Below are 12,628 nucleotides of genomic sequence, written 5' to 3' on the forward strand. Positions count from 1 at the left end.
TCTTATTGCCACTTCTTTTTTTCCCTTAATTTAAGAAACTGGCATAAAAACACAATTCTATTGCCAATCAAATTTTGGTTTTCTGAAATCCTAGTATAAATAAGATTTTAAAATAAAGCAAAAACAAGAATAATGCATGTGGCTTTGTACTTCTCTTCAATAGGCCTGGATTTCCTGAGAAACTTTATAATCTCTTCAAAATCTGGGCTCTGCTGCCTATTATAGACTGAAATCTACATAAATAGAGTATACAGACCACTTCTTACTGTTGTATCTCCATTTAATAGCAATAAATCATTTTGGAAGCTCAAAGTGTTGAGATTTGAGAGAGCTTAACTGTTCACTGAGAGTAATGACAAGATACAATGCTTGGAAAATTGTGTATGTGTGTGTGTGTGTGTGTGTGTGTGTATTCGTCACATACACCATAAGAAAATGAGTATTTAGGCCGGAGATGGTGGCTCACGCCTGTAATCCCAGCACTTTGGGAGGCCGAGGCGGGTAGATCCCCTGAGGTCAAGAGATAGAGACCATCCTGGTCAACATGGTGAAACCCCACCTCTACTGAAAATACAAAAATTAGCTGGGCATGGTGGCACAGGCCTGTAGTCTCAGCTACTTGGGAGGCTGAGGCAGGAGAATTGCTTGAATCTGGGAGGTGGAGGTTGCAGTGAGCCGAGATCACACCACTGCACTCCAGCCTAGTCACAGAGCAAGACTCCGTCTCAAAAAAAAAAAAAAAAAAAAAAAAAAAGAATGTTTAAGTGGCATTATCATTAGTGTCCTAATTCCAATAGATTTCTAACTTTTCAGTATTATCCGCTAGCTTTTAGCTTTTGTTCTCTTTCAAGAAAATTCACAGTACAAGACCTGTGGAAAATGTAATTGATTCTCAATTCAGTTCTCTTATAATTTCCTGTTCACGTCATTCTCCTGAACATGGACAGTATATTAAGTATAAACAAGGTGATTTCTAAATTTGAAGTAAAGGGCATGATGAGATACTCTTTCACACTGAATGTGGGTAGAAATCACCCAGCTCTCAGGATGCTTGAAGCATAGACAACTGGTGGCTGAGAAGAACAGTGAAGAACTGGGAATTTATCTAGATCTTCTTTTAACTGCAGATTCTGGTATAACTCCTCATGATGAAAATACCTATTTTACCAATTCCTCAAAATTTTATCTTTATATTTCCATTCTCTGCACATCTGAAATAATGGTTTTAAATGAGAAAATATTTTAAAATTTAATCACTGATGTAAAAGAAGTTTTTTGTTTGTTTCTGTTTTTTGTTTTGTTGTTTTTGTTTTTTGTCTTAGTGATATTTGTTGGTTTTCTAGATCCTCCCTAACTTGCCCAGTAGGCACATGGGTCATTCAACAGATACACTCAACTGCCTTTATTTGAAAGGATCTATAAAAGGAACCCACTGCTCAGAGAACTGCTCTCTGTATCCAACCTCAAAGTAACATTCCAAAAGAATTAAACCACTGCACAGCATCAATGCTGCCTAGCTACAAAGAAAAAGATCAGGAACTAGGATTTCTATGCTTAAAAGAAACATATTAAGTTATAGTTTAGGAAAATATTTTTCCTGTTTTAGTTATGTAGCTATTCCTCTAGACTATCTTTTTACTAGGTTTTAGTTTGTTGTTTAGCGGCTGTGTTCTTAGAAATCTGACAATATGTTGACCACAGTTCAAATTTATTATATACAGCACCAAAATTCACATTGAAAATGTTGGCCTTTTAAATAATACGATTCTCAAATCAGCTTTACTCATAGTGTTATATCAAATGTTGATACAATTTATGTGTGTTTGTTGATGCAATTATCAAAGATAATTCAAAACACAGCAATGTTTGTTATTTTTCAGGGAGTAACTTCTCAAGTATATTCCTTAAGTTGTTTAATATTGAAGGAAGAAAATGGACCCTAAAATTTTCCTAATAGGCAGATTTTACCTTAAAGGTAATCTATTACTTAAAACAACGTGATCAAAAACAGTTGTATTATTTGAAGTAAGAGTAAAGTTAATAGTGAAAACACAATACTATTTTTATTGTAGTTGAGGGCTTTTTTTGTTTTGTTTATTTTCAAAGTATTTTCTCATAATGAGTCTTCCAGGATATTTTAAGCTATTCCATATAAAAGTACAAATTTCTAGGAATTAGTACCAGTTAGTTACTAATAAAGTTTGAATTGTCATCTTTATTTCCCATGGTAACATTCATGAAAATGGACATATATATGCAACATTATTAGAGTTCTACAAATTCAGTTTAGATTTAATTATCTAAAAGATATCAAAGGGATCTTCACTAATCAAATCACAAAGAGGCTGTAGAATTCAAACAAAGAAGAAATAAAATATTTCCACTACCTCTTGGAGAGATGTGGGCTTCAGGGATGAAAAACCAACAGTAGCATCCTTTAAATTGGGATCTGGACAAGAATTTTAAAACCTAGTAACAAAACCTAGTAAATAAAAATTTCATCTAAATGATTACTGTCCAAATGTTTTTAAAACATAATATAAAGATAATAATGATAAAATATAATACTTACCTGTGTATAAAATCCCAGATTTTTAAAATCAAAATGTAGAATGAAGTGGGTGAGTGAGGCCAAATAAAATCATGCCTTTTATTTAAATAAAATATAAATGGATAGTTACTCTTTATGTTGTTAACTAGTGAAACCTATTTTTCTTAAAAAAGATAAAGCCAACCACTAAGCATGAAAAGACAAGAATATTTTCTGAATAATTAGAGCAATAAAAACAAAAATAGCTTATAGAGGAAAAAGCCAAAATGCAGTAAAAGTCAACAACTAAAACTCAGACAGAATCATGAAAATGTCCATTATAATTATAAAATGAATGGATTAAGTACATTAATATAAAAATATGTAGATTGTATACATATAAATATGTAGATTAAAACACATAAAATTTAGCTTTGATTTAAAAATGAAATATTGGTATATTTTCTTGGGAAAAATACAATTAAAAAGTAAAACATGAAAAATATATAGAAAAAGGCAAAAATTTGAAAGCTTTGTAAAAAATACCTTTTCAAGGATAATTGTATAGATTTTTTGCTTTAATTTGAAAATTGTTAATGCAAAAATTAGGAGGGGTCTTTGGTGGAAATAATGATTTCTTTTTTTTCATTACGAGTGTTCTACTACAAAGTGTAGTGTCATAGACCAGATAGTCATAATTCTCTAGGCACATCTAAAACAATTTGTTTTAAAACTGTACAACTAAATGGAAACTGAACAACCTGCTCCTGAATGAATACTGGGTAAATAACGAAATTAAGGCAGAAACAAGTAAGTTCTTTGAAACCAATGAGAAAAAGACACAATGTACCAGAATCTCTGGGACACAGCTAACGCAGTGTTTAGATGGAAATTTATAGCACTAAATGCTCACATGAGAAAGCAAGAAAGATCTAAAATCAACACCCTAACATCACAAAAGAATTAGAGAAGCAAGAGCAAGCAAATTCAAAAGCTAGCAGAAGACAAGAAACAACTAAGATCAGAGCAGAACTGAAAGAGACAGAGACACAAAAAAATCCTTCAAAAAATCAATGAATCCAGGAGTTGGTTTTTTGAAAAGATTAACAAAATAGTTAGACCGCTAGCCAGACTAAGAAAGAAGAAAAGAGAGAAGAACCAAATAGACACAATAAAAAATGATACACGGGATATAACCACTGATCTCACAGAAATACAAACTACCATCACAGAATACTATAAACACCTCTGTATAAGTAAACTAGAAAATCTGGAAGAAATGGATAAATTCCTGGACACATACACCCTCCCAAGAATAAACCAGGAAGAAGTCGAATCCCTGAATAGACTAATAACAAGTTCTGAAATTGAGGGAGTAATTAATAGCCTACCAACCAGAAAAAGCCCAGGACCAGACGGATTCACAGCCAAATTCTACCAGAGGTACAAAGAGGAGCTGGTACCATTCTTCCTGAAACTATTCCAAAAAATAGAAAAACAGGGACTCCTCCCCAATTCATTTTATGAGGCCAGCATCATCCTGATATTAAGACCCGGCAGAAACACAACAAAAAAAGAAAATTTCAGGCCAATATCCCTGATGAACATCGATGCAAAAATCCTCAATGAAATACCGGCAAACTGAATCCAGCAGCACATCAAAAGGCTTATCCACCACAAACAAGTTGGCTTCATCCCTGGGATGCAAGGCTGGTTCAGCACACACAAATTAATAAATGTAATCCATTACACAAACAGAACCAATGACAAAAACCACATGATTATCTCAATAGATGCAGAAAAGGCCTTCAACAAAATTCAACACCCCTTCATGCCAAAAACACTCAATAAACTAGATATTGATGAAACGTATCTCAAAATAATGAGCTATTTATGACAAACGCACGGCCAATATCATACTGAATTGGCAAAAGCTGAAAGCATTCCCTTTGAAAACCAGCACAAGACAAGGATGTCCTCTCTTGCCACTCCCATTCAACATAGTATTGGACGTTCTGGTCAGGGCAATCAGGCAAGGCCAAGAAATAAAGTATTCAAATAGGAAGAGAGGAAGTCAAATTGTCTCTGTTTGCAGATGACATGATTGCATATTTAAGAAATCCCATCTTCTCAGTCCAAAAACTGCTTAAGCTGATAAGCAACTTCAGCAGAGTCTCAGGATAAAAAATCAATATGCAAAAATCACAAGCATTCCTATACACCAATAACAGACAAACAGAGAGCCAAATCACGAGTGAACTCCCATTCATAATTGCTACAAAGAGTATAAATACCTAGATATCTAACTTACAAGGGATGTGAAGGACCTCTTCAAGGAGAACTACAAACCATTGCTCAAGGAAATAAGAGAGGACACAAACAAATGGAAAAAAGTTCTATGCTCATGAGTAGGAAGAATCAATATCATGAAAATGGCCATACTGTCCAAAGTAATTTATAGATTCAATGCTCTTTCCATTAAGCTACCATTGACTTCTTCACAGAATTAAAAAAAAAAAAAAAGAACTACTTTAAATTTCACATGGAAGCAAAAAAGAGCCTGTATAGCCAACACAATCCTAAGCAAAAAGAACAAAGCTGGAGGCATCATGCTACCTGACTTCAAACTATACTCAAAGGCTACAGTAACCAAAACAGTATGGTACTGGTACCAAAACAGATATATAAACTAATGGAACAGAATGGAGGCTTCATAAATAATGTCACAAGGCTACAACCATCTGATCTTTGACAAATCTGACAAAAATAAGCAATGGGGAAAGGATTCCCTATTTAATAAACAGTGTTGGGAAAATTGGCTAGCCATATGCAGAAAACTGAAACTGGACCCCTTCCTTACACCTTATACAAAAACTAACTAAAGATGGATTAAAGACTTAAACATAAGACCTAATACCATAAAAACTCTAGAAGAAAACTAGGCAATACCATTCAGGACATAGGCATGGGCAAAGACTTCATGACTAAAACACCAAAAGCAATGGCAACAAAAGCCAAAATTGACAAATAGGAGCTAATTAAACTAAAGAGCTTCTGAACAGTAAAAGAAACTATCATCAGTGTGAACAGGCAACCTACAGAATGGGAGAGAAATTTTGCAGTCTATCCATCTGACAAAGGACTAATATCCAGAATGTACAAAGAACTTTAACAAATTTACAAGAATAAAACAAACAATCCCATCAAAAAGTGGGCAAATGATATGAACAGACACTTCTCAAAAGAAGACATTTATGTGGCCAAAAAACATATGAAAAAAAGCTCATCATCACTGGTCATTAGAGAAATGCAAATCAAAAACACAATGAGATACCATCTCATACCAGTTAGAATAGCAATCATTAAAAGTCAGGAAACAACAGCTGCTGGAGAGGATGTGGAGAAATAGGAACACTTTTACACTGTTGGTGGGAGTGTAAATCAGTTCAACCATTGTAGAAGACAGTGTGGTGATTCTTCAAGGATCTAGAACCAGAAATACCATCTGATTGAGCAATCCCCTTACTTGGTATATATTCAAAGGATTAAAATCATTCTACTCTAAAGACACATGCACACATATCTTTACTGTAGTACTATTCACAATAGCACAGGCTTGGAACCAACCCAACTGCCCATGAATTATAGACTGGATAAAGAAAATGTGGCACATACAAACCATGGAATACTATGCAGCCATAAAAAAGGATGAGTTCATGTCCTTTGCAGGGACATGGATGAAGCTGTAAACCATCATCCTTAGCAAACTAACAAAGGAACGGAAAACCAAACACTGCATATTCTCATTCATAAGTGGGAATTGAACAACGAGAACACATGGACACAGGGAGAGGAACATTACATACCAGGGCCTGTTGAGGTGTGGGGGCAAAGGGAGGGATAGCATTAGGAGAAATACCTAACATGGATGACAGGTCAACGGGTGCAGCAAACCACCATGGCACATGTATATCTATGTAACAAACCTGCATATCCTGCACATGTATCCCAGAACTTAAAGTATAATTTTTAAAAAAGAAAAAGAACAATTTGTTTTAAAATATCTCCTTTGCATTTAAGTATTCTTTTGTCACTCTTTTATCTTCTGTTTCCAAAACAACTTAAAACATTCTGCCAAAGGAAAATAATTTTAAAATAAATAACAATAATTGAGTCTAGGAATATGTCTTCAGTTATTGCAATCAAGCACTACATTTTATTACCTGAAGGTCTAGGAATCTATCTAATATTCTGTTTATATCAAAGAGTTTATATATTTTTCTCATTGATCTTATATTTCTACATCTTTCTTACGAAGCATGCAACTTGTATAGGAACATATAGACCATAATACAAAAAAATAGTATTTTGTATCTTTATCAAGGGAAATGAATTGTTCTCATTAATTACTTCCAGAACATAGCAATCTGACTGACAATAGAAGATGGCCATGAACATAACTGGAAACGAAGCACATAAGGTCAGCGTTCAAAATTATCATAGCACAGTAGAAAAAACAACAGTCTACAAGTTAAGAGAATTTAGGAAGTTTCTTTTAGGAGAATTTTGGAACAATTAAGCATAGGACAAACCATTTTACATCTCAACTTTCCCAGGTCTCATATTCCAAAATTGCATGATACTATGTAACTCCAAGGTATTGGACTTAGTCCAAACTTAAGGTTTTACAGTAGGTGTCACCATAAGGAAACTGTATAAACTTTTGAAGGTATTCTGTCATGTAGTAATAAATATAGCTTAAGAAAGTGCTATAATCATTAATTTGCATGGAATTAACAGTTAAAATACATATTTGTTAATGTAGGGTGAAAAAAGCACATTATAATAATATCAATTGTACTTGAGGTTCAAGGCTATTTTGTGAAAATAATAAAGAATTAAATAGAATAAAAAGTTATTACATATAATAAAAGCTAACAGGGAAAGAGATCTTACAATTGATAATAAAGAAATTGAACCTATTTTAGAAAGCACAGGTTGGCAACCTATGGCCAAAATACCAAATCAACGTACTTCCTGTTTTTGAAACAAAGTTTAATGCGAACACAAATACCTTCATTATATATTGTCTATGGCTGATTTTACCCTATAGAGATAGAACTGAATAGTTGCCACAGAGAATATATGGACCACAAGGCTTAAAATATTTATTATCTAGCCCTTTATTGAAAAAGTTTGTCAACATCTGGTAGAGAAATTTCAAGATGAAAATGCTAACTAATGCCATATTAAAAATACAACCCAAATTAACTAAACTTTAGTTTGGAAAGAGTCTTTGGACTTCACAAAAGCTAAGTAAATAAGGCCCTTGTGATTTAAAAGATATTAGCATCTTAATATAGTTTTAAAGATTATAAATTTGAATCCCTAATAATTGGTAAAAAAAATTTTATACAATTCACCGTATTCCACATTTAGAAAAAATGTTTATATCTCACTTGATTTTTATCATTAAAAGTCAGAATGTTTTAATTCATTAACAGTATTCATAATTGAATACACATGCACACACTTGGTGCACTTCTGAAATGTTTCATAACCATTGATTAAAATAAAAATATATTCTTTGAATTACAGTCTTCATTGGCATTTGTTCTCCCATAGAAAAGCCTTCCACTCAGACAGAGTCCTAGTATTTTCAGTGACTAGTCTGGTATACAGAATGTGCCCTACAAGTTAAACAAACAAATTTCTTCTGGAAAAAAAAATATGTAAACTTTGTCTTTTGTTACCTATTGGATTATGAAAGGAAGATTTTGGTTGCTGTTCATTTTTCTGTAGATATTTGCGGGAAATGAAAATAGGCCATGTAAATTATATTAATCACAGGCACACAATTTCCAGAGATTGCCTTTCACTTGAAGATAATGAAACAGCTATGGCTGGTTAGCTTCTGATTTACTTTAAGTTTCTATATCTGATATTTCCACTTAAACAGATTTGTAAGTCTCTTCTTTAAATACTGAATTTATCCAGAAACAGTCTTTCTCTCCATGGCTTTAAATGAATATTGATTTTCTTTTAGCTTTAAAAGCCATCGAGTCTTAAAATGTATCAGTAATTATTATAAAAATTAAATAGTGCAAGTAAAACAATCCCCTTTAATTAATCTAGTTGAGCAGCTAATGATCACATTTTTTACATAAAAATGTATTCCTTTCTGTGTTGGTCCAGTGGCATTTCATCAGGAAGAAGTATGATAAGAAGAGTGCAGCTATCTCCATCCATACAGAGCTGATTATAATGTAGAAGTCTTGTAACTGGTCATTTCATTTCAGAAGCTTATTGATATGGCTCAGCTGTGTCCTCACCCAAATGTCATTTTGAATTGTGTCTCCTGTAATTCCCATGTATCATGGGTGGGACCCGGAGGGAGATAACTGAATCATGGGGTGAGTCTTTCCCATGTTCTCATGATAGTGAATAAGTCTCACAAGATCTGACGGTTTTATAAAGGGGAGGCCCCTTGCACAAGCTCTCTTTGCATGCCTCTATGTAATATGTGACTTTGCTCCTCCTTCACCTTCTACCACGATTGTGAGGCCCCCCAAAATGTAGAACTGTAAGTCAATTAAACCTCTTTCCTTTATAAATTACTCAGTCTCTGGTATGTCTTTATTAGCAGCATGAGAACAGGTTAATACAGTAAATTGGTACGAGTAGAGTGGGGTGCTACTGTAAAGATACCCAACAATGTGGAAGTGACTTTGGAACTGGGTAACAGGCAGAAGCTGGAGCACATTGGAGTGCTCAGAAGACAAGAAGATGTGGGAAAGTTTGGGACTTCCTTGAGACTTGTTGAATGTCTTTGACCAAAATGCTGTTGGTGATATAGACAATAAAATCCAAGCTGAGGCAGTCGCAGATGGAGATGAGGAACTTTTTGGAAACAAGAGTAAAGGTTACTCTTGTTATGCAAAGAGACTGTCGGCACCCTAGAGATCTGTGGAACTTTGAACTTGAGAAAGATGATTTAGGGTATCTTGTGGAAGAAATTTCTAAGGGGCAAAGCAATCAAGAGGTGACAGGCATAAAAGTTAGGAAAATTTGCAGCCTGATGATGCAACAGAAAAGAAAAACCCATTTTCTGGGGAGAAATTCAAGCCAGCTGCAGAAATTTGCGTAAGGAAGCAGGAGATGAATGATAATCACAAAGACAATGGGGAAAATGTCTCCAGGCCATGTCAGAGACCTTCACAGCAGCCCCTTCCATCACAGGCCTAGAGGCCTAGGAGGGGAAAATGCTTTCATGGATGGGCACCAGAGCCCCCCTGCTCTATGCAGCCTTGGGACATGGTGCCCTGCATTCCAACTGCTTCAGTTCCAGCTCAGCTAAAAGGGGCCAATGTACAGCTCAGGCCATTACTTCAGATGGTGCAAGCCCCAAGCCTTGCCAGTTTACATGTAGTTTTGGGCCTGTGGGTACACAGAAGTCAAGAATTGAGGTTTGGGAACCTCTGCCTAGATTTCAGAGGATGTATGGAAATGCTTGGATGTCCAGGCAGAACATTGCTGCAGGGGTAGGGCCCTCATGGAGAACTTCTGCTAGGGGAATGTGGAAGGGAAATGTGGAGTTGGAACCCCCACACAGAGTCCCCACTTGGGCACTGCCTCATGAAGCCATGAGAAAGGGACCACCATCCTCGAGACCCCAGAATGGTAGATCCACTGAGAGCTTCCATCACATGCCTGGAAAAGCCACAAACACTTAATGCCAGTCCATGAAAGCAGCCAGGAGGGGAGACATTTCCTGCAAAGCCACAGGGGTGGAGCTGCCCAAGGCCATTGGAGCCCACTTCCCTGCATCAGTGTGACCTGGATGTGAGACATGGAGTCAAATGAGGTCACTTTTGGAGCTTTAACGTTTAATGATTCCCCTCTTGGATTTCAGACTCAAATAGGGCCTGTAGTCTCTTTGTTTTGTCTAATTTCTCCCATTTGGAATGTATTTACCCAATGTATGTATCCCCATTGTATCTGGGAAGTAACTAACTTGCTTGTGATTTTACTGGCTCATAAGCAGAAGGGGTTTGTCTTGTCTTAAATGGGACTTTGGACTGTGGACTTTTGAGTTAATGCTGAAATGAGTTAAGAATTTGGAGGACTGTTGGCAAGGCATGATTTGTTTTGAAGTGTAAGAACATGAGATCTGGGAGGGGCCAGGGACAGAATGATATGGTTTGGCTGTGTCCCCACCCAAATCTCATCTTGAATTGTAGCCCCCATAATTCCCATGTGTCATGGGAGGGACCTGGAGAGAGGTAATTGAATAATTGTGGCAGGTCTTTCCCCCTGCTATTCTCATGATAGTGAATAAGTCTCATGAGATCTGATGGCTATATAAAGGAGAGTTCCCCTGCACACACTCTCTTTGCCTGTCACCATTTCAGATGTGACTTTGTTCCTCCTTCACCTTCTTCCATGATTGTAAGGCCTCCCCAGATGTGGAACTGTGAGTCAATTAAACCTCTTTTCTTCCTAAATTACTCAGTCTCACGAATGTCTTTATTAGCAGAATGAGAATGGACTAATACACTGATAGAAGAAAGGAAGAAGGAAGACAGTGGCTTGGCTCCTTAAAAATGATTTACAAATCAAGAGGCAAAAAATCAGGTTATTTGTCTTCTTACCCAAATGTTTTAACACTTGAAAATTTTAAGGAAAAATTAGACAGTCCCTGAGGAATATGTCATAATTACTGACATTTTAAATGAAATAAAATATATTGTTAATTTTACCTTTTCATATACTCTGTTATTGATATTTTAAAATATTTACCCCTCTTTTTTTCCTGAGAATCAGATTTTCTTGCTTTTTATTTAGCCATGGAAATTGGTTTAAGTCCATAAAGTATGAGCTGTAAAGGGCGTTTATTCCAAAATCTACATGAGATTCCAACTGACTGGTGTAACTTATCAGCCTCTCTGGTAAGACCATGGAGAAATTTAAAGAAGCAGCTCCTATAAGTTCTCAGCTAGACAAAAGAGTTTCTAACAAGTTGAATGGAACTGTCTCATTGCTTTTTGATTTTTAAGCCCAAAGTAGAAATGAACCTGGATTGAAGGTATGCATCGGTGTAGCTTTTGTGTGACAGAGTGGTTTATAATCTAATCTGCAAGAATTCCATGCAACTTTTAAAGGATTTGTGTCATCTTGTACTGAAAGGATAACAATCGTGCAAAACGAAAAGAGGACCCCTTCCCTAAGCAGTCTGAGGGAACCACTCAAATGCAAATATTTGGCATTTTTCATAGAAGAGCAGTGGCTCACAGGATGGGACCAACATTACAGGAGGCAGGGCCAAAAGCCCTGGAGAACAATTCTCAGGGAGCCAAACTGAGTTCTAATCAACAACATTTCATGCTCTCAGAGCATGGGGAATTGGTCAGCATAATAGATGCAGGCATTTAGTAAATTCAGTATGCAATTATAATTCAAAAAAAGTAAACACTTATTAAGTTAGAAGTAAATGAGAACCTCCAAGGCCTAACAAAAAATTTCCATAAACATCTAGAGCAAACATCTTAAATATGGTAAGATTGAAAACAGTTCCTTAAAAATAAGGAACAACTCAATGATATACACTACCACCACATCTATTCTATTTTATTGGCAGTCGTAAGTAGTATAAGAGGAAACAAAAAAGGTATTAAGGGTATAAGGTGGTAAAGCAAAATTATTAGAGATAATTTTTATCATTTACTTAGAAAATGCAAAAGAATCCATAAATCTTACAAAAGAACAGCATATAAAGTCAATAACATTTATATACACCATAAGCAAATACCTGGAAAACAAAAATAAAGAGAAGAAGAAATTTTCAATAATTTAAATACAGCACTATTTACAAGAATACAAGAATAAATATATCATAAGATATATAAAATCTCTACAGGTAAATTATAAAACTTTTAGAGCTATTAAAAATAATGATAAAATTCAGTAAACCATATTTATAAAGAGACAAACCTTATATTATAGAAAAAATCAACTTTCCCTAAGTAGAACTCCAGATTTAATAAAATTTCAATAGAAATTTCTGGGTTTTTTTTAATGCAACTTGTTCAGATTGTTATA

Source organism: Rhinopithecus bieti, unplaced genomic scaffold (assembly GCF_001698545.2).
Source record: "Rhinopithecus bieti isolate Rb0 unplaced genomic scaffold, ASM169854v2 scaffold_8035, whole genome shotgun sequence".
NCBI lineage: Eukaryota > Metazoa > Chordata > Mammalia > Primates > Cercopithecidae > Rhinopithecus > Rhinopithecus bieti.